The following is a 20,595-nucleotide window of genomic DNA, read 5'->3' on the forward strand; positions in this document are numbered from 1 at the left end:
CAGCCACCAATATCTACGTAAAAATGAGGGTAAACTTTTCATTGAAATAAAATATCGTAGATATAAGTTTGACAAACAATGCCACACAACTAATCAATAGTTCAGCAACGTCAAAGGACAACCATCGACCCTTGCAGTATTGAATACATGGCAAAGTCCTAGACTTCGACCCATACAATATTCAGAGTACAGGAAAAATATTTGTGACAATATCAGACAAGAGACACCTTACTATTAATCAAATAGGCACCGTTACTAAATACTTCATGGGCCAGATCCATCAAGAATGCAAATTCCCCAAAACTCAAGGGGTGGCGGAAGTGACATCAAGCACACTTTGACCCCGATGACATAATCAAATAGACCGTTTGCCTCATCCTTAGAAACTAGTGGAAAATAAAAGAATGGACTCTACAGTAAACTAAACTGGGCCAATAAACCCATGAGTACTTTTTTACACTCCCACTTCATTAATGCACCTCAGCTACCTCCGGTTCCGGATCAATAAGAAACCCGAGACCTGTATGGACCCATAGCCTTGGTTTTTGAGTGCACTAAACCCTGATTCAGACTTTGTAGGAATCCAGGCTCTTTCTATTTTAACAGACAAAAAACAATACCCCTAGATACGTTATTTATGGGGTGCCATAAATAGCACCTACTGTGAGTTTCTGCAGGATAATGTGGACTTTGATGCATACAGCGCCAAAATCTACATAGTATGATAAATGTAATACACCTTTTCCCTGTTAAATACTTGCAGGTTTGACCTGGGTGACATATTTTACGCGCCTGGTAATTACCTGATGCATTAAATACCACCTAACTACTAATTTTGACCCACTCGTAATAAGAACCTAAAAGTCTATGTATAGTTGGGATGCTCTATGCAAATGCTGATGACATACCGCAGCAAGTTATATTGGCATATCACTAAAAATGTGTAGGTCTATGAATCATTTTACGGGGGAAGTCCCTGCAAGGGAGTGTTTTGGACTACAGTGGGTCTAACCTGAACTCTGCTCGATAACTGGCTTGTCTGATAACTGAGCGAGGTACAAGTCCACACACACAGCAGCCTTCTTCCACCGCCTTCCTGATCGAAGCGTCTTTTGCAGTCAGCGGCTCCAACCAAACCAGTAAGTGAAGACAAGGGCAAGCAGATGTTACGCTGTTTTGTTAAGCAAATAATGAATTTTGGAGCTATATTTGTAGAAATTATGATTTTTATACCCAATCCATATTGGTGTTGTAATCAAAGCAAAGAGTAAATATGTTGTAGTTCAGGTTATTAATGTCACATTATGTCGAAATTGTGACTAACGGAAACAAATAGACCGCTGACCCGAAGTCTCAGCTACGAGAAAGGCATGTCTTATGGTGCAGGATCGTTTTTAGTACTGTGAAAACATGAATATCAGATGGTTTTTACTGTGGTGAAACTGTCAGGAAGAGTTTTACTTCCCTTTCTTGAATAAACATATCAATCTGCCGTCGATACAAACTTTCCTAGATACTTTCGAAGAATATGACTTTGCTAACTCAAACTTCATTGACTCTATTGCCACCTGTTAAAAGCACAGAGGGTGGAGCACCTGTCTTGAAAAGTAGGGGCCACTGGTGGTTTGAGTCCCAGAAGTATCCATTCACACCCTCACTCTTCCCATGTTAACAAAACAAGTAGCGCTAGTTATAAGGAGTACCATTAATAAAGAAACTCGATTTATTTCGCTTTTTCTTGTTGTCTTTGTGAATACTCGTTATCATTTATCTTCCAACCCTTAGTTCACCCTCTCAAGTATATCACGTAACCACAAAGAGATACTAATGGGATGAGAAAGTGCTGACCTCTAATTGTCTCAGAATACGCTGCTGATTAGATTGCTTAAAAGATGTTCATATTATTAGGACGTAAGCACCTCACCCCTCCTAGAAGGTGGCACGCTTCACCATAGAGTTCCTCCTCACATTGATAGTGATAACACTGTGGGCTCAAGCCCGGAAGACAGTAAAGCTCTAAAGTTAGAGTACCACAATGATTCCTTTTGCGTGGATGCAACTTTGATGAAAGCAGAGAGGATAGAAATGTGTGATCTAAAACTAACTCCTTGTGGACCACATGACGTTATTCCTATCCCAAGTATTATGATTAAATATACAGGGGACTATTTCAGCCCTTTGGAGAGGTCGATATGGTTCCGCCCTAATGAATACCCCAAAAAGGGGCCACTGAGCTTTCTTCAGGTCCTGTCCCTCTCTGAACACTAATCACTACGTATAGTGAAGCCATGAAGGTTATTATACATGAAAACAATTCCTTGGGTGAGTTAACTAAACACCATCCCACTGGAAACCAAGGGACAGAAGGAATATAAGGAGACAAAGGAGTAAAACAAAGTCACAAAACTTATGTGGTTTTCCAAGCCAAGTGGTTATTAAAATGGTGCCATTGCACACTTAAAAGTAACCAAGTAGAGATATAACACAAGGATGCAGTGTCGAGAGGACACTCCATTTAACAGACTGTCAACCATAGTAAACAATAGGTAAACTGCAGATGACATTACCCTGCTATCAGGTATAAAACGTCTCAACACTGGAATATCCAGAAGCGTAAAAAACCTAGAGATTAATAGGTATGTTACTGAGACAAGTTATGCATTATGTAAAAAGGAGCATGTATGTTATATCACTGAGTACTATTATACATTATCATCTTACTATTATTTACATTTGTTTGTTACTGACTTGAAAGCATTAGGGAAACACCACAGTACAAGAAGTGAAGTGAATAAGATTTTTTGAGGCAGTCACAGAAAAAAGTACAAATTGTAGACCGACTACGGGTAGCAGTGGCGGCCAGGAATTTTAGCAGGGAGGGGGGGGCAGACAGGAAGCACACCCACACTCACACTTATTCATTCACACATGCACATCCATTCATAACACTCATCAACATTCAAACATACACGCAGGCACCAATAATTTATTTAAAAAACACACACACACACACACACTTACCTTCAGCTCGGAGGTCCCAGGAGGGTTGGGATTGCTGCCTTCCCCCACTGGCTGACCCTAGGTCAGCCAATGAGGGAAGGCAGCAGTCCCATCTTCGTCAGAGAGTGGAATGGGGTCAGTGAGACTTCTGACCCCATCCCACTCTGTGACGAGGTGTCACTGATTAACACTCGCCCTGGGCGCTTCAGGGCTTAAACCTGAAGCGCCCAGGTTGGAGTCAATGGGTGACGCTTCCCCTCATCACTGAGGGGGAGGGCCTCAAGGCACCTTTGCTGAGGAGCTGTGACCTCTTCAGCCCAGCAAAGTTCAGCTCAGGTAGCCAGGAGTCTGTGCAAATCGCACATGTCAGGGTCCTGGCTGCCTGAGCTGAACATGAAGAGTGTCTGTCAGGCGGACCTTTGCTCAGCCTGACAGGCACCTGTCATGAGGAGCAAAAGGTAGGGGGGCCTGGCCCCTCTGCCCTAAAGGACGGGCCACGTCTGACAGGAAGCTATTTAGCATTGGTGCGCTTCATTGGGGATGCTCTAATTGCCAGTTGGCAAGTCTCAATTTCGTCCTGACTTCCCTGTCATTTCGAGTGTACTATGCATGTTTTCAACTCAGTTATCCAAAATAAAGTATTTTTGTTCCTCTTACTCTGAAGTGGGATCACTGTCTAGTAGATGCACACACAGAGCTGGTAGAACAGCCGGTGTTCAAGAGAGGGACCCTTCGTCTATGTTACTACAGGTAAATGGTTTGAAATCCTCCTAGGCAGGAAATGCGCTACTCTCCTGTGTAGAATGTCTGTGGCTTGGAGTAGGATCATATCTAGGGCTTTGGGGCATATTTACAAGAAACGGGTGCATCAGTGCTGAAGCACCAGTTTTCCTGCGTCGCCCCTGCCCCACCTAACAACACCATGGGTGCATGGCGCACCATGGCGCACATTAGGCCAATAGCATCAAAATGTTTGACGCTATTGTGGCTCTTTACTGCACCAGCATCAAATTTTAACTGAAGTGCAGCAAAGTGCAAGGTTGGCAATTGATTAAAATGGGTGCATCACTTTAACGCCTACTTTGAACAGGAGTTAAAAATTACACCAAAAATGATGCAGTGAAATCTTGTAGATTTCCCTGTGCCATTTTTGCGGGCCTCCTGATGCCGAAACACAGACATAATGTATGCAAGGGGTTGCAAAGTGGCACACTTTGTAAATATGGTGTGTCAAAAATTGCCTCCTTGAGCCACATTAGCTTAAAAAAATGACGCTAGTCTGGCGCAAGGAGGCGCTAGGGCCTTGTAAATCTGGCCCTTTGTTTTAAGGGCTGCAGAAGTATGCATAGAATCTGTTGCCTTGGGGTTCCATGTGCACCAAATGCACAAAGCATGAGGGCGGATGCCCAGGCCTCAAGGTGCGACTCCGCCCTACCATCTGTCTCCCATCCCACTGAGCAGTCTCCAATGGTGGACATCACCATGTTAAAGTCTGTCCACTGATTGCATGCACATGGGGTAGCTGCAGCATCACAGATTGCAGTGTATCAAGCGTCTCACCTGTCAGTTGCGGGGTACGTGCACACTTATCAGTGTATAGGCCTGCCCTGCAATCATTCCCTTTAGTATCACATATCTACCCTGTGTATCCAATTCCATACGGGATATCACCATAGGCAAGCCCTTTTGTACGAGGACGGCTACCCCCACAGGACTCCCCAGAGAGTCCGGCATAGAATACCTGGTGCCCATCAAATGAGTTTCCAAAAAAATAGAACATATGGGCCATGTCGCCTTGAAAACCCAAGGACTGCCCCCATTTAATGCGGTCATTCAGCCCATTGACATTCCATGTCATAGTGGGCTTGTAAGCAGAGGTCAAGGTAGCAGGTCATTTGATTTGCAATAGTCTGTACCATGGCCGAGATGTACACTGGAATACAACCTTTGACCAGCAGGGCCAAATCCTTCACAGCAGGACCCCTTAAACTCCCTCTTACCCACACTTCCACCCCAGAGGCATTCAACCCCTGAAACATTATCAGCACTGAACAAACTGTTATAACTGAGGCTCCCTAGCCAAAGAATGTAATGGCAAGATAGGGTGTTGCTGGCAAAACAGTAATACAGTCCACAGCTGCTGGGTGGAGGACCGTTGCATTGATCCTCTAAGGAGTGTTAAGGATGTCTCTTTCATCCTGGACCCATTGTTTGAGACATCACTGTGGCACTGGGCCCACATTCATATACAGCTCACCAGAAGTCGCAGCGCTATCATGTTTGAGCCTGGGGCCCTCATGCCGCATGTCCTATCCCGACTATTCCAAAGAGCATCTCGGGCATTTTTGCTTCCTCTAGGAGCCTGTGGATCTGTTCCAACTACGAGGAAAGGCTTGGGTATGCTCCCCCTCTCCCTATGTTCCTATGTCAATCTCCCCCATCCAGAAGGGGAGTGACATTTGTGGGCTGTTGTTCCCTCAGCCATTCCCAGGCTGCCTCAAGGGTATCAAAAAAGAATAACTTAGCATTGTGAATAAGCCAGAGTCTGGCTGGGAATAGGATCATATATTTAATGCCCTCAGTTTTTGTTTAACATCATCAAAGGACCTGCATTGCTGTTGAACTCCCCGAATGTAATTGGAAAATATAGGAATCTTGGAGGTTTTCAACCGCACACCCTCACCTTCTCTCCCCTCCTTGAGGATCGCATCCCCGTCTCTATGATTTGACACCTTGACTATCGTGGGGCGGGGTGAAGAACTGAAGAGGGTTTCACCATCAATGAGTAATGTGTTCTCTCAATAACAAAACAGTGACAGCTTCTTCTTCAGGGACCAAGTTACAGTCCAGTCTTCTTAGAATTTTCCTGTGATGGTCCATTTCGCGCCCTCTGGAAAACCTATGAATGGGAGGTTGCTCCTGCGGGCTCAGTTCTATTAATCTTCTGAGGGTTCCTCCAGGAGGCATGATGTAGAAGTTAGATGAGCCACCTACACCTTAAGTACTGCTACAAAGTTTTCTAGTTCAGAGGTGCACCATTTCACCCCTTTTACTCTGCCCACCGTGTTGCAGAGGTCCTACTGCAATAGCTCTACATCTGTCTCAACCTCCCCTTGTTTTGCCAGAGATTATACGTCAGCCCGCTATGCTATCATTACTGCCACTGCCGACCACAGCACCTCCCCCTTCTTTTGGGGGCTGCTGTGGTTCTGTGCAGTGGTCCGCTGTGGTTCTGCGCAGTGGCCCGCTGTGCTTGTTTTTGCATCGCGAACACACTGTGCAATGCCTTCCTTTTTCTGTGGGGCATGCTGCGGGTCAGAGCAGTGGCCCATTAACTAGCCGAATGACGCTGTGGCTTCAGTTGGAACCGTGACTCCCACATTATTGGTTTTGGGCTCTTTTTGTACCTCACCCCTGGGGGCCATGATCTTGCTTCTTTTTCTTTCCATCTTGCTCCCAGCATGCCTGGAGAGCTGTATTTGTATTCACCTTTCTAAGAGGGCGATTTTTCAATTTTTCTTCCTAACTGTTTCCTTATTCAAGATGGATGTTGTTTACTTCCTGTTACATCACTTCCTCTCTGGGAATATAAGGGGCTGAAGTCTCATTTCCTTTGCATTGCAACACTTTTTGCTTCCGCTGGTGTGTCCTCACTCCCATTGGTGCTTCCTGCTCCCGCTTGGTGTATCTTGATTTTTTCCTGGTGCTTCTTGTTTTTGTCAGGGTCTTGGGAGTCCTCTGTTATATTCTGTCTCCTGTTCTGGGTATCCTTTGTTGATCCTCCTTTTGTGGCCTTCTTCCTTCAGGTGTTCCTGCCTGCATCAGAGGTGTTTCCCCTATGGGTTTTTTCCTCTTGGGACTACTTCTGGAGGGCTCAGTTTGCCCTGACATTCTCTGTCTGTAGCATCGCGGCTAACGGAAAGGGTTGCCCTTATCTCAGACATACCAGAACCTTCAAGAGCAAACATTGAGTGCCGTCACAATGCTCTGAAGTTGGGAAAAAAGGTAGGGAACGTGACACCCCTATCTTGGTCTCCAATGCTGTGCTTGAAGGTTGGATAGTCTGTCAGATCTCTATGGCATCTGGGGCCCCCACGTGCTGTGCATTAGCGTCCTCTTCCCCCAGGGTTTGCTGGCTGGTGGGAGGGATGTGAATTTGTTGATTCTCATTTGCATCTGGTGCAGGTGGCCCTCCTTATTCCAAGCTGCCCATTTCTGTCTGGTCTCTCCTCCCTTCTATCTTTACTCAGCACTAATGAAAATGTGGTGCTCTGGTGTTCTTCGGGTGTGACCTACCTGCTGGATGTCACTATCTGAACATAAGGATGCTAGTGGTGCTGACCTGCTTTTCTCAGGGACAAAGCTGCGACTCAGGCAGCACAAGCAGTCAACCCTTAGCGGAGGGTATTCCTGGCCTTCTAAGGGTCTTCTGCAATATGACTCTCTCCTACACTGAGGGGGCCCTTTTGGGACTGGTCTTCACAGAGTTATGAAGCCTCAGGAGGAGGTGGGTTGTCTTGCAGTGCCTGCCTACAACTGAAAATGTGTGCTTCCCATTCTGGGGGCCACTGAATGAGCGCTCCTGGGGGATCAGAACATTTGTGTGGGGCCCTTTCCCCTGGGTTGTTCTGTGGACACCAAGTCCCAGGGAAATTTATTGAGGTCAGGCTCGAAGGACAGCAATGCTAGGAACTGCAGGACCATGCCGCACTCTGGGCCCATCTCTTGAGCTTCTACCTCCATTGCTCCTTTGGCCTCCAAGACATCCCATGACCAATGGGGGCCAGATGCAGGGTGCAACTCCTCTGGCTTGCGTGGTCTCCAATTCCGCCCGCTAAGCCATGGCATCTCCGGATGAATCTCTTCTCTTGATCATGGCATGACGTGTGGCCGCAGGCCCAGAGCTGCTTGTAGCCCTGCTGCTTCCTCCTCTATCCTTCCCCTGTCGCCACAGGTTTGGGGCATCTTGCCTTTTCGTCCACAATGAGCCCTTGCTTCAAGGGGAAAGAAAGCTTGGGAGAGCTTCTAGGGCCAGGACACTGTCAATATGAATTTGTTCATTCAAATAACAATCACTACAGAGAACTAAGAGATTAAAAAAAAAGTAGGAGAGGGAGAAGTAGGTAGAGCTCAACTAAATGCAAGGTGTGTAGTACTACTATGTCACTGCAAATAATTCCCTGCAGTTCATATGTTGCAAATTAACCATAACCAGCATGCCTCAAATACCATAGCACATATTGTCTATCAGCATCAGTCTGGTTTCGCTTAGGTCTGATATAGCAGTAAGAGGAACTGGAAGCCAACATAATTAGAGTATCCGCAGGGCCTCACAGAGTGCTTTGTGAGGTGTCCAGAGTTACCACAATAAAATTAGATCTAGACTTGGTGTAGGAAATTGGGTTATTGGTTGAGTGGGGTAATGACCACAATTTTTGTCAGGGTGAACCACAAAAGTCACTAAATTAACCTGCTCTTAACCTTCTGGTAGCTTGGCACAAAACAGTCAGACTTAACTTAGAGGCAATGTGTAAAGTATTTATGCAGCATACAAACAGTAATACATTGAAAACACAACAGAAGAAAAATCCCACACCAATTCAGAAAACTAGAGAAAATAATAATACATAAAATGACACCAAACCAAATTAAATGTAATTATTGTAACTAGAGTTATGATTTTTACAAATGTGATCTAGCTTCTAAAATATCAAAGCACCAACCACAAGTATCTGGGTTTTCAAGACCCGGACAAAGTCAAAAGTTAAGACTGGAGCATGGGTTGGATACAAGGGGTGGATTAGTCCTGGTCTTGGCTTACCTTTAGACTTAGAAAATGTCTTGTAGCAAATTCCAGGAGAAGGTAGAGTCCAGCGGGACAAAGCAGCCAACATTGTCCAAGGAGGAGGCGTCATTGGGGAGCCGCTGGACTAGGTCACGGTGAAGATTTCTACTTTCGGACTTAGATACTTTTTGACCTTTTTGAAAGTTAAAAATCTCCAGTGGGCTAGCAGTTTGTAGCTGATGAGGGATCCACAATGCCAGAGAGGTCCAGCTCAGCAGGTTTTGCTACTGTAGAGCAGAACGTAGCGGGAAATAATGTGAATTCAGGCCGACAGGCGATCAGCTGACAGGTAGGTCCAGGTCTTCTGCCTGTTCTCAAGGTGCATTTTGATGAAATTTCTTATAAGTCCCAGGTTTTAGGGTTGGGTAGGAGCAGTACCTCCAGCACCACTACCTGGCATCCAGGACTATTGGTTGGCCAGTACTTCCTCCTGGAGAGGCCAGGTGCAGGGTTAAGGTCTCTTGAGCTTGTTATGTCCCTGTAGCTCATACAGGAGGCCAGCCAACTAGCCTTTACAGTCATGTCTAGTGTTCCTGGGTTTAGGTGTGTTAGACCAGACCCTTTTTGAAGGGGTATTCCCAAACTTTTTGCCTTCTTCCTCCTATTTGTTCTGACCTGCTTGTGTTGGCTTTAGGACTCTAGGTACTTTACCACTGCTAACCAGTGCTAAAGTGCATTTGCTTTCTGTCTGAATTGTATTGGTGATTGGTTTCTCCATGATTGGTGTATTTGATTTACTAGTAAGTCCCTAGTAATGTGTACTATGTGTGCCCAGGGCCTGTAAATCAAATGCTACTTATTGTGCCACCCACATGAGTAGCCCTGCAAACAAGTCTCAGACCTGCCATTGCAGTGTCTGTGTGTACAGTTTTAAACTGCCATTTCAACCTGTCAAGTGCACCACTTGCCAGCCCCAAACCTTCTCTTTTATTATATGTAAGTTACTCCTAAAGTAGGCCCAAGGCAGCACCATTGCCCCATGGGCAGTGTGTAGTATATTTAAAATGTTGGACATGTACTTCTGTGCTTTACATGTGCTGATTTTGAAATACTGCAAAATTTGTTTTTCACTATTTCAAGGCCCATCTCTCCCATAGGGTAACGGGGATTGCCTTGAAATATGTTTTAAGTGTAGTTTCCCATAGGGAGCAGATAGAGATGTGGAGTTTGGGGTCTTTGAACTCAGTTAGAACACTTCTGGTCTGAGGAAATCCTGCCAGGAAGAAGAGCTGGATGCTGTAGGAGGGACTGTACCTGTTTTACCGTGGCTCCATCAATACAATTCATCTGGATTTTCCATGCATCGTCCCTGAGCCGTCAGTTTGTCATCAATCCTGCATTACAGTAAGGAACCGTGACTGGGTGTCTGGAAATCGATGCATCGCCTTTCCTGCAAGGAAAGAATTGATGCCTCACCTCTCCGGCGCAGTAGGGAAATGACGCATCGATTTGCTTTTTGGTGCCTCACCTCCCCTCCGGCTCACATCATTTTTGTTTTTTGACGCATTTCAGGTACTTTGTGCTCAAAAGATACAATCATTTATTCCTATATATGAAGACTAATTTAAACTTTTTAAAAAGTGATATCTTTACTTGTGTGTGTTGGATGTTTGTCGTTTCGGTCTTGGTTTACTCAGATAAATATTGTCTATTTTCCTAAACTGGTGTGGAGTCTGTTTGTAGTGTTTTGCCTCTGAGAAAAGCTAGACTGCTCGTGTCAAGCTACCAAGTAGGTGAGCAGGGATTATCTTAACTGTGACTCCCTTCCCCTGACTAGAGTGAGGGTCCCTATTTAGGCAGGGTGTAAACCACTGCCAACTAGAGACCCTGTTTCTAACAAAGTAGATGGTGTAGTTCTCCTTCAAGCAACAAGGCAGAATTTCAAGCAGAAGGGCGTTTCTTTGGTAGCATCAGGGCAGTCCTCTGTGGTCCAGACAGTCCTTCCCAAGTCTTCCACAAGTTCAGGAGTGTACTGAAGTGGTATTCTGAGGCTTCAATATTTATACCTGGTGCCAGCCTTTGAAGGGGGTGGTCCCTATCTTACCCTCACACCTGATTAGGGAAAGGTCTTTCCTTCCCCTGCCAAGGACCCAAGAAGTCTGGGGTGAAAAAATACTATTGTCAGGTTCCTTTGTGTGTGTTGGAGGCAAGCCCTTTGAAGTGTAATTGGGGCAGGGAAAAGCCCATCCTGCCAAAACCTAGTCCCTTTTTGTCTCACTGTCTGGGAGGAATACACAGCACAACAGCAGAGCCATTCACAACATGTGACCCAGGAAACTGGCAGCAGGTACCAAATGGTTAGGTCAAGAAAATGCCAACTTTCTAAAAGTGGCATTTTCAGAATTGTGACTTAAAATCCTCTCTTTACAAAAAGAGAGGAGTTAAATTACAAATAATTTGAGTCCAAATATGATGTACTATATGGCTACCCTTGAGGCAAAACATTGTGTCAGGGTTCAGCACTCATGATGCTCTAACCTGTTAAGAGAAATGTGAGTGTTGTTTGAGGGGGGGGTGGTTGAATACCCACCTCATACAATAACCACAATCCTTACTAGGGATAACCACTAAAGACATTAAAATAAACTGAGCTCGATACCTCAGTAGCTGTGGCACATAGGAGACAAGTTTAACATCGTGGCAATGCGTAAAGTATTCATGTAGTTCTCCAGCAGTAATAAAGCCAGAACACAACAAAAGAAAGAGACCAAACAATTTAGAAAAGCAGAGTAAATTGTAATGAATAAAATGACATCAAAATGTCAAAACCTCGATAAGTAAAACTGGAGTTATGTTTTTTTAAACTGTATGGTTCAAAATAATGTCAAAACCTGTTAAGAACCATGGTCATATGGTTGCGTTTGACTAGGACAAGTGTAAAGCTTAATGCCAACCGCAACAGAGCACAGATAAGATAAAGGGACCAGGTTTGTCCCAGTGAAAATGTTTACCTTCTGTCTAAGTCTCTGGAACAGAAGTCAAAGTCTGTGCCCAAAGAGGCCTCCTGATTGTCAGATAGCTACTGTACGTGGTCTCGTGGAAGCAGTTGATGTTTGACAGGAAAACTCAGAGTGGGAGAAATTTGCATTCACACCCAGAAAAGGGCCCTCAGCTTTTTGTGTCTTTGTCCAGTGAATATTTCTACCTTCACACTTAGGGCCATATTTATATTTTTTGACGCAAAACTGCGCTAACGCAGTTTTGCGTCAAAAAAATTTGCGCCGTCTAACGCCATTTTGAAGCACCATGCGGGCGTCAAATTTATACTTTGACGTAAGGCGGCGCAACCAACAGGTGGGAGTCATTATTTCGTGACGCACACAGCGTCGGTCTGTCGTAAAGGAAACCAACGTAAATGCGACGCACATCACTGTGGGTCGATTTACGACAGCGCAATCGTGAAAACGCCGTTTTTTTTCACGCTATTGCGTTTAATTTTTGCGCGAAAACTGCCCTTTCAGCAGAGGAGAGCCAAAATGGATCCTAGATGCCCCAACAGACCCCAGGAGGATGAGAGCAGACCAGGAACCAGCCAGGAGGATCCATACAGGAACCAGGACATTTAAAAAAAAAAAAGAAAGTGTCGCTTCAGTGCAGAGAAGCAGGAAATCCTGGTGAAAGAGGTGACGGAACAACAGCACCAACTTTTCATCTCCTCAAAATTGCCACTCAGTAGGAGAGAGGCCATCTGGAAACAAATTGTGGACAAGATTAACAGTGTGGCTGAAGAACGCCGGACAGTCACCGAGTGTTAGAAACGCTGGCATGACTGCAAACGTAGGACCAAAGAGAAAATGGCCAGGAACAGGAAGGCAGCAATGCAGACTGGAGGGGGGAGTCCAGCACAACAGGAGGCCCTGGACCACATGGAGGAGATGGTCGAAGCCGTCATCCCGGAGGAGATCGTCACAGGGATTCAAGGACTGGACAGCGCAGACTACCACGACACAACGCACATGCAGGGTAAGTCGCATGGGGAATTCAAATGCAATAATGGGGACTGTAAGCAGGGGGGGGGAAACCTACTATACAATGCATGTAACTTAGCACATATATGAAGTGGCATGGGGAAAGGGGCACGGCAGGGGGGCATGCCCAGTACTGACCGAAGCTGGGGCACGACAAAATACAGCAACAACAACAGTCCCACTGGGACATCCTGTAATTACAACAAGAGAGCCAAGGGAAAGCAGTGACAGGTGGGAAGGACACTACCTCAAATCCACATCCATGCACTTGTATTGCAAAATCTATTCTACATCAACTAGGTCCCTACCTGTAATGCTGTAGCAAATATAACAACTGCAACGTAACTGCCACAACAGTTGACAATAACACCTCTCATCTCTGTGCAGCTATAGTACCAAATGGCAGGAACCCCACCCTGGAACATACATACCTAAATTAGGGGGGGAGGATGACATCTGCAACTACTCCTAGAAATAAGACAAAGGTACCAGTACACTCAAATGCCGAATGTCCATAACTGACACATACATAAGCCTAAGTAAACATCAATAGGAGCCACACAGCACTAACGACACACACATGCTGCATACGTCAGGGTCCCTCACGTGCCTGGCTAACAAGGCTACATCACTAATGTCATACTGCTCAGACAACAACATTGAGGAGGGGACACAGGCAACTGGTCACTGAAACACATCTGCACAGTCTGACAAACAAATAGGACATTCATACGATAAACAGGCCAATCCAGTAAGACACACATGATACCCCATCATATTCAAACATCAACAATGTTTACATCCATACCACATCCTAACATTGACATGCATAGGTAATGCCACGTAACATGTACAGATCATGCAATGTGAATAAAAAGTGTATGGGGCAGGGCCTGAGAGGCAAGTGTGCTGGCAGGGCAGTCACAACACCCACAGTCAGTCAAAGTGTAGTGTGGCAAGTGAAACGTATACTTTGCGCATTAGCCTCAGGCTGGAGGCCTTTGTGCATCTTACCCTGAATGTACTTATACTCATTTGCTCACATCTAAGAGCCTCAGAGCACTTTGCACTAAATGAATCTCATTGCCCTTCCTATCAGTTAATGTATCAAATAGTCAGTCCTAAGGTGTTGTCAATTAGTCAAATCACACTGTTTTGCCTACTTCTGCACTGGAGTTTGCCATAACATATTCACTCTGTGCCCCAGTCAAGGATACCGTCTGGTACGTTGCTGATAGATGTGGTAGGGGTTAAGGTTTGGCATTCCTGCGTAGGGAAACTTTGTCATCACCATGACATATGTCTTTTAAATTCACTTCCTCGTCCCAAGACACGCATGGGGGAGTTTCCAAACAGAAAATCACAACTAGATGCTGCCTGCCTTGCTGCTGATGCACAACCAGATCCCAGCCCATTCCTCTGATATGAGGGATGATGTCTCCCCTGTGATTCAGACAGGCAAGCTCCAAACTTAACATGCTGTGCTATACATAGAACAAGCAGAGGGAGAGTAGAAACTGTTAGGCACCATGATAGCTGTGTAGTAATGTATTACTCTACTGCGGACTATTTCAATTCTAACAGTGTGTATTGTTTGGGTTATTGGGGCTCACACCTAAATTTCTACAACTCAGTTGTACAATGAAACTTCATATTAAACAAATACTGTCTTTGTCATTTGTGTATGGGAACATACCGGAAAAGATAGAATTGTGTAGGATCTGAGTGACCACCACTTCCCTGAGAAGTTCCAAAGATGTCATGCGCTCGGATGTCTAAACATTCCTTTGATGTGGGAGACCAGAGGCACTGCTAGTCTGTCTGAGCTAAATTGAATACCTGGGTGACAGAGTTATTTACAAGTGGGTCAAACTTAGTCCCCCACACCATTAGCTATCCTGCTGCCTAGAAAGCCAAGAATCACATGTAGGAGAATGAGAGCCCACCCAACAAAATGTCCTTCCATAACAATAGTGAAACACCGAGGGAGGAGTAGGACAAAAACACGCCTATTCCTAAATAATTACAAAGCAACACCTAGAGGCGACCTGGCAGACATGTCTGATAGCTCCATATCATACATGTGACACACAGGTGGGCCATAGGCCTACAACAATGCCCTATGACGGACAGCAGATACCAAGACAAACACAGAGTACAAAGTTAAGGCATCCAAAGGCTTGTATCTTAGTGCAAAATTGTCACAACACAGACACACTAATTGTACCCTGTTTCATTGCAGAGGAACACGTATCTCCTGCCGATATGCCTGTCCATGAGTTCCCTGATGACATGGATGACGAGATCATCAACCTCCCACAAGAGACCATTGACATGGTCCTTGAAAGCCTCCAAACCCCACCTTCAGTCACAAGGAGGAGCACAGAAGAAGCAGCCACCACAGTAGAACCACCCGCCACCCCAATTGTAAGACCTGCCAGCTCCAACACAGCTGAGGACTCTGACGACACTGGCACCAGCTTCGAAAGAACAGTCGTTGGGGTCCAGCGGGAGCTGGCCAAGGAGGTGCGGGTGGGGATGCAAACTATGGCAGCCAGCCTTGAGGGGGTGCGTTCGTGCATGTTGTCAACTGCTGATCAGGCAGCTGCAATGCAAGCCAGAACATCGCTCTTGGAGGAACTTTTAAAAACACAGAAGGAAATCTGCACAGCTGTCATCCAGTTGACACAACAACTCCAACTGCAAGCCAGTCAACGTGTGCACGAATGCAACATAGAACCCCTCAGGGCCTACCTGGCTGCCTACCATCGGGATGTGGCTGCCATTCTGAAAAACCAGCAGGCCCTCCTTGCTGCAGTACTGCATTTCATTACTCGACAGGGATCAGCCCCCGGGATGTCTGCCTCCATGTCTTCTAACACTGAGGTGTGTGTTGCCCCTTCACAACCAACAACAACAAGGATACACCAGGCAACACACACATCAGAAGAAGAAGACATGGAACAGATAACATTCACCTGCAAGAGTACCCGGAAGCCCTAGTCCCTGCACCATGGCCTACTCTGACCAAGGTCCTACGTTTTGACACATGCCAGTCTCACTACAACTACCCTCAATGACTGTTCGGCAATCCACTGTATGACTTGTCCCCATTGGCAGTGAATGTTTCTCTCCTACTATTTGGCAATTCCTGTTCCTCTGCACTGTCTGTGACATCACCCCAGCATGTCAGGAGTATCATCCACACCCCGTCTGTAGGATCACCATGTAAGAATGCACCAGAACGGACTCAGCTAACATTGTGAATGGACATTTTGCACTACACCACCTAAAAATAAATATCACTTGCACACCTATTGTGTCTCTGTGTTATTTCACACTTCAACTGTGCAGTACATAACTCCAAAGTGGCTGTGTGGCAACCATGTCGATTCTCTATACTACTGTCCTGATTTCATGTATACTGAAACATCTGTGCAGTGGCCAGGATTGCATCATAGCTTTACTATACTGAGGAAAATAACTGATGAAGGGACTAAGTGTAAAGAAATGGCTCCCTGTTGCAGTTACCCCCCACTTTTTGCCTGATACTGATGCTGACTTGACTGAGAAGTGTGCTGGGACCCTGCTAACCAGGCCCCAGCACCAGTGTTCTTTCACCTAAAATGTGCTTTTGATTCCACAATTGGCACACCCTGGCATCCAGGTAAGTCCCTTGTAACTGGTACCCCTGGTACCAAGGGCCCTGATGCCAGGGAAGGTCTCTAAGGGCTGCAGCATATCTTATGCCACCCTGGGGACCCCTCACTCAGCACAGACACACTGCTTGCCAACTTGTGTGTGCTGATGAGAACAAAACGAGTAAGTCGACATGGCACTCCCCTCAGGGTGCCATGCCAACCTCACACTGCCTATGCAGTATAGATAAGTCACCCCTCTAGTAGGCCTTACAGCCCTAAGGCAGGGTGCACTATACCATAGGTGAGGGCATATGTGCATGAGCACTATGCCCCTACAGTGTCTAAGCAAAACCTTAGACATTGTAAGTGCAGGGTAGCCATAAGAGTATATGGTCTGGGAGTCTGTCAAAAACGAACTCCACAGCTCCATAATGGCTACACTGAATACTGGGAAGTTTGGTATCAAACTTCTCAGAATAATAAACCCACACTGATGCCAGTGTTGGATTTATTAAAAAAATGCACACAGAGGGCATCTTAGAGATACCCCCTGTATTTTACCCAATTGTTCAGTGCAGGACTGACTGGTCTGTGCCAGCCTGCTGCTGAGAGACGAGTGTCTGACCTCATGCGGTGAGAGCCTTTGTGCTCTCTGAGGACAGAAACAAAGCCTGCTCTGGGTGGAGGTGCTTCACACCTCCCCCCTGCAGGAACTGTAACACCTAGCAGTGAGCTTCAAAGGCTCAAGCTTCGTGTTACAATGCCCCAGGGCACTCCAGCTAGTGGAGATGCCCGCCCCCTGGACACAGCCCCCACTTTTGGTGGCAAGTCCAGGAGAGATAATGAGAAAAACAAGGAGGAGTCACTGGCCAGTCAGGACAGCCCCTAAGGTGTCCTGAGCTGAGGTGACTCTGACTTTTAGAAATCCTCCATCTTGTAGAAGGAGGATTCCCCCAATAGGATTAGGGATGTGACCCCCTCCCCTTGGGAGGAGGCACAAAGAGGGTGTACCCACCCTCAGGGCTAGTAGCCATTGGCTACTAACCCCCCAGACCTAAACACGCCCTTAAATTTAGTATTTAAGGGCTCTCCCTGAACCTAGAAACTAGATTCCTGCAACTACAAGAAGAAGGACTGCCGAGCTGACAAACCCCTGCAGAGGAAGAACAGAAGACACCAACTGCCTTGGCCCCAGACTTACCGGCCTGTCTCCTGCCTTCCAAAGAAACCTGCTCCAGCGACGCTTTCCAAGGGACCAGCGACCTCTGAATCCTCTGAGGACTGCCCTGCTTCGAAAAAGACAAGAAACTCCCGAGGACAGCGGCACTGCTCCAAAAGAACTACAACTTTGTTACAAGGAGCAGATTTAAAGACCCCTGCAATTCCCCGCAAGAAGCGTGAGACTTGCAACACTGCACCCCGCGACCCCGACTCGACTGGTGGAGAACAACCAACTCAGGGAGGACCCTCCGGCGACTCTACGACTGTGAGTAACCAAAGTTGTCCCCCCTGAGCCCCCAAAGCGACGCCTGCAGAGGGAATCCCCAGGCTCCCCCTGACCGCGACTGTCTGAACTCCATTTCCCGACGGCTGGAAAAGACCCTGCACCCGCAGCCCCCAGCCCCTAAAGAAACGGAACTTCTGTGCAGGAGTGACCCCCAGGAGGCCCTCTCCCTTGCCCAGGTGGTGGCTACCCCGAGGAGCCCCCCCCTTGCCTGCCTGCATCGCTGAAGAGACCCCTTGGTCTCCCATTGAAACCTGAAGGAAACCCGACGCGTGTTTGCACACTGCACCCGGCCGCCCCCGCGCTGCTGAGGGTGTACTTTCTGTGCTACTTTGTGTCCCCCCGGTGCCCTACAAAACCCCCCTGGTCTGCCCTCCGAAGACGCGGGTACTTACCTGCTGGCAGACTGGAACCGGGGCACCCCCTTCTCTCCATTGAAGCCTATGTGTTTTGGGCACCTCTTTGACCCTTGCACCTGACCGGCCCTGAGCTGCTGGTGTGATGACTTTGGGGTTGCTCTGAACCCCCAACGGTGGGCTACCTTGGACCAAAAACTAAAACCTGTAAGTGACTTACTTACCTGTGAAAATTAACAATAACTTACCTCCCCCAGGAACTGTGAAAATTGCACTGTGTCCACTTTTAAAACAGCTTATTGTGTTTTATGTAAAAAGTATACATGCTAAAGTAATGATTCAAAGTTCCTAGAGTACTTACCTGCAATACCTTTCAATAGAGCTATTACATGTAAAATTTGAACCTGTGGTTCTTAAAATAAACTAAGAAAAGATATTTTTCTATAACAAAACCTATTGGCTGGATTTGTCTCTGAGTGTGTGTACCTCATTTATTGTCTATGTGTATGTACAACAAATGCTTAACACTACTCCTTGGATAAGCCTACTGCTCGACCACACTACCACAAAATAGAGCATTAGTATTATCTCTTTTTACCACTATTTTACCTCTAAGGGGAACCCTTGGACTCTGTGCATGCTATTCCTTACTTTGAAATAGCACATACAGAGCCAACTTCCTACATTGGTGGATCAGCGGTGGGGTACAAGACTTTGCATTTGCTGGACTACTCAGCCAATACCTGATAACACGACAAATTCCAAAATTGTCATTAGAAATAGATTTTTGCAATTTGAAAAGTTTTCTAAATTCTTTAAAGTCCTGCTAGGGCCTTGTGTTAGTCCCTGTTAGCATTTCTTTTAGAGTTTAAAAGTTTGTAAAAGTTTGAATTAGATTCTAGAACTAGTTTTAGATTCTTAAAAGCATTCCAACTTTTAGAAGAATAATGTCTAGTACAGAGATGAATGTGGTGGAACTCGACACCACACCTTACCTCCATCTCCAGATGAAAGAGCTAAGGTCACTCTGTAACAGAAGAAAAATAACAATGGGCTCCAGACCTACCAAAGTACAGCTCCAGGAGCTGTTGGCAGAGTATGATAGAGCCAACCCCTCTGTGGATAACACAGAGGAGGATGATAGTGAACTGGAGGAAGAATCCCCTCCACCAGTCCTATCTAGGGAGAACAGGGCTTCTCAAGCCCTGACTCCAAAAATAATAGTCAGAGATGCTGGCTCCCTCACAGGAGGGTCCAGCCTCTCTGAAATCACTGAGGATAACTCCAGTGAAGAGGACATCCAGTTAGCCAGGATGGCCAAAAGATTGGCTTTGGAAAAACAGATCCTAGCCATAGAAAGGGAAAGACAAGAGATGGGCCTAGGACCCATCAATGGTGGCAGCAACATAACTAGGGTCAGAGATTCTCCTGACATGTTGAAAATCCCCAAAGGGATTGTAACTAAATATGAAGATGGTGATGACATCACCAAATGGTTCACAGCTTTTGAGAGGGCTTGTGAAACCAGAAAAGTGAACAAATCTCACTGGGGTGCTCTCCTTTGGGAAATGTTCACAGGAAAGTGTAGGGATAGACTCCTCACACTCTCTAAAAAAGATGCAGAATCTTATGACCTCATGAAGGGTACCCTGATTGAGGGCTTTGGATTCTCCACTGAGGAGTATAGGATTAGATTCAGGGGGGCTCAAAAATCCTCGAGCCAGACCTGGGTTGACTTTGTAGACTACTCAGTGAAAACACTGGATGGTTGGGTAACTGGAAATGAAGTGCATGACTATGTTGGGCTTTAGAATTTGTTTATGAAAGAACACATTTTAAGTAACTGCTTCAATGAAAAGTTGCATCAGTATCTGGTAGACCTAGGACCAATTTCTCCCCAAGAATTGGGAAAGAAGGCGGACCATTGGGTCAAGACTAGGGTAACCAAAACTTCCACTGGGGGTGACCAAAAGAAAGGGGTTACAAAGCCTCCCCAGGAGAAAGTGGGTGACACTAGAAACAAAGAAAAAGAGTCCTCTGTAGGCCCCCAAAAACCAAACCAGGTGGGTGGGCCCCGAGACACAACCCAAAACAAAGGTGGGTACAAGGGTAAGAACTGGGATGCCACTAAGGCATGGTGCCATAACTGTAAACAGACAGGACACCACACAAAGGACACTTCTTGTCCCAAAAACAAACCCCCTAGCAAAATCCCAGGGGTGACCAGTGTAGCCATTGGAGATGACTCCTCAGATGAGGAGGTCTTCATAGCCTTCAACTG

At 46.2% G+C, this 20,595-nt stretch overlaps 1 protein-coding gene across 3 annotated transcripts in view; it reads left to right on the forward strand.

The window, feature by feature from the left end:
* The window catches only part of SLC2A9 (solute carrier family 2 member 9), a 1,837,553-nt gene that overhangs the window by 293,855 nt on the left and 1,523,103 nt on the right, over window positions 1–20,595 (forward strand). Inside the window, exon 1 of one of the 3 annotated variants that reach the window (XM_069202841.1) lies at window positions 1,046–1,139. The exons of the other annotated variants lie outside the window; for them this stretch is intronic. The gene's annotated coding sequence lies outside the window, so the exon portion shown is untranslated. Of the gene's footprint in view, window positions 1–1,045; window positions 1,140–20,595 lie in introns of those variants that run through there. 3 annotated transcript variants of the gene reach the window in all.

The sequence above is a fragment of the Pleurodeles waltl genome, chromosome 1_2, assembly GCF_031143425.1.
Source record: "Pleurodeles waltl isolate 20211129_DDA chromosome 1_2, aPleWal1.hap1.20221129, whole genome shotgun sequence".
NCBI lineage: Eukaryota > Metazoa > Chordata > Amphibia > Caudata > Salamandridae > Pleurodeles > Pleurodeles waltl.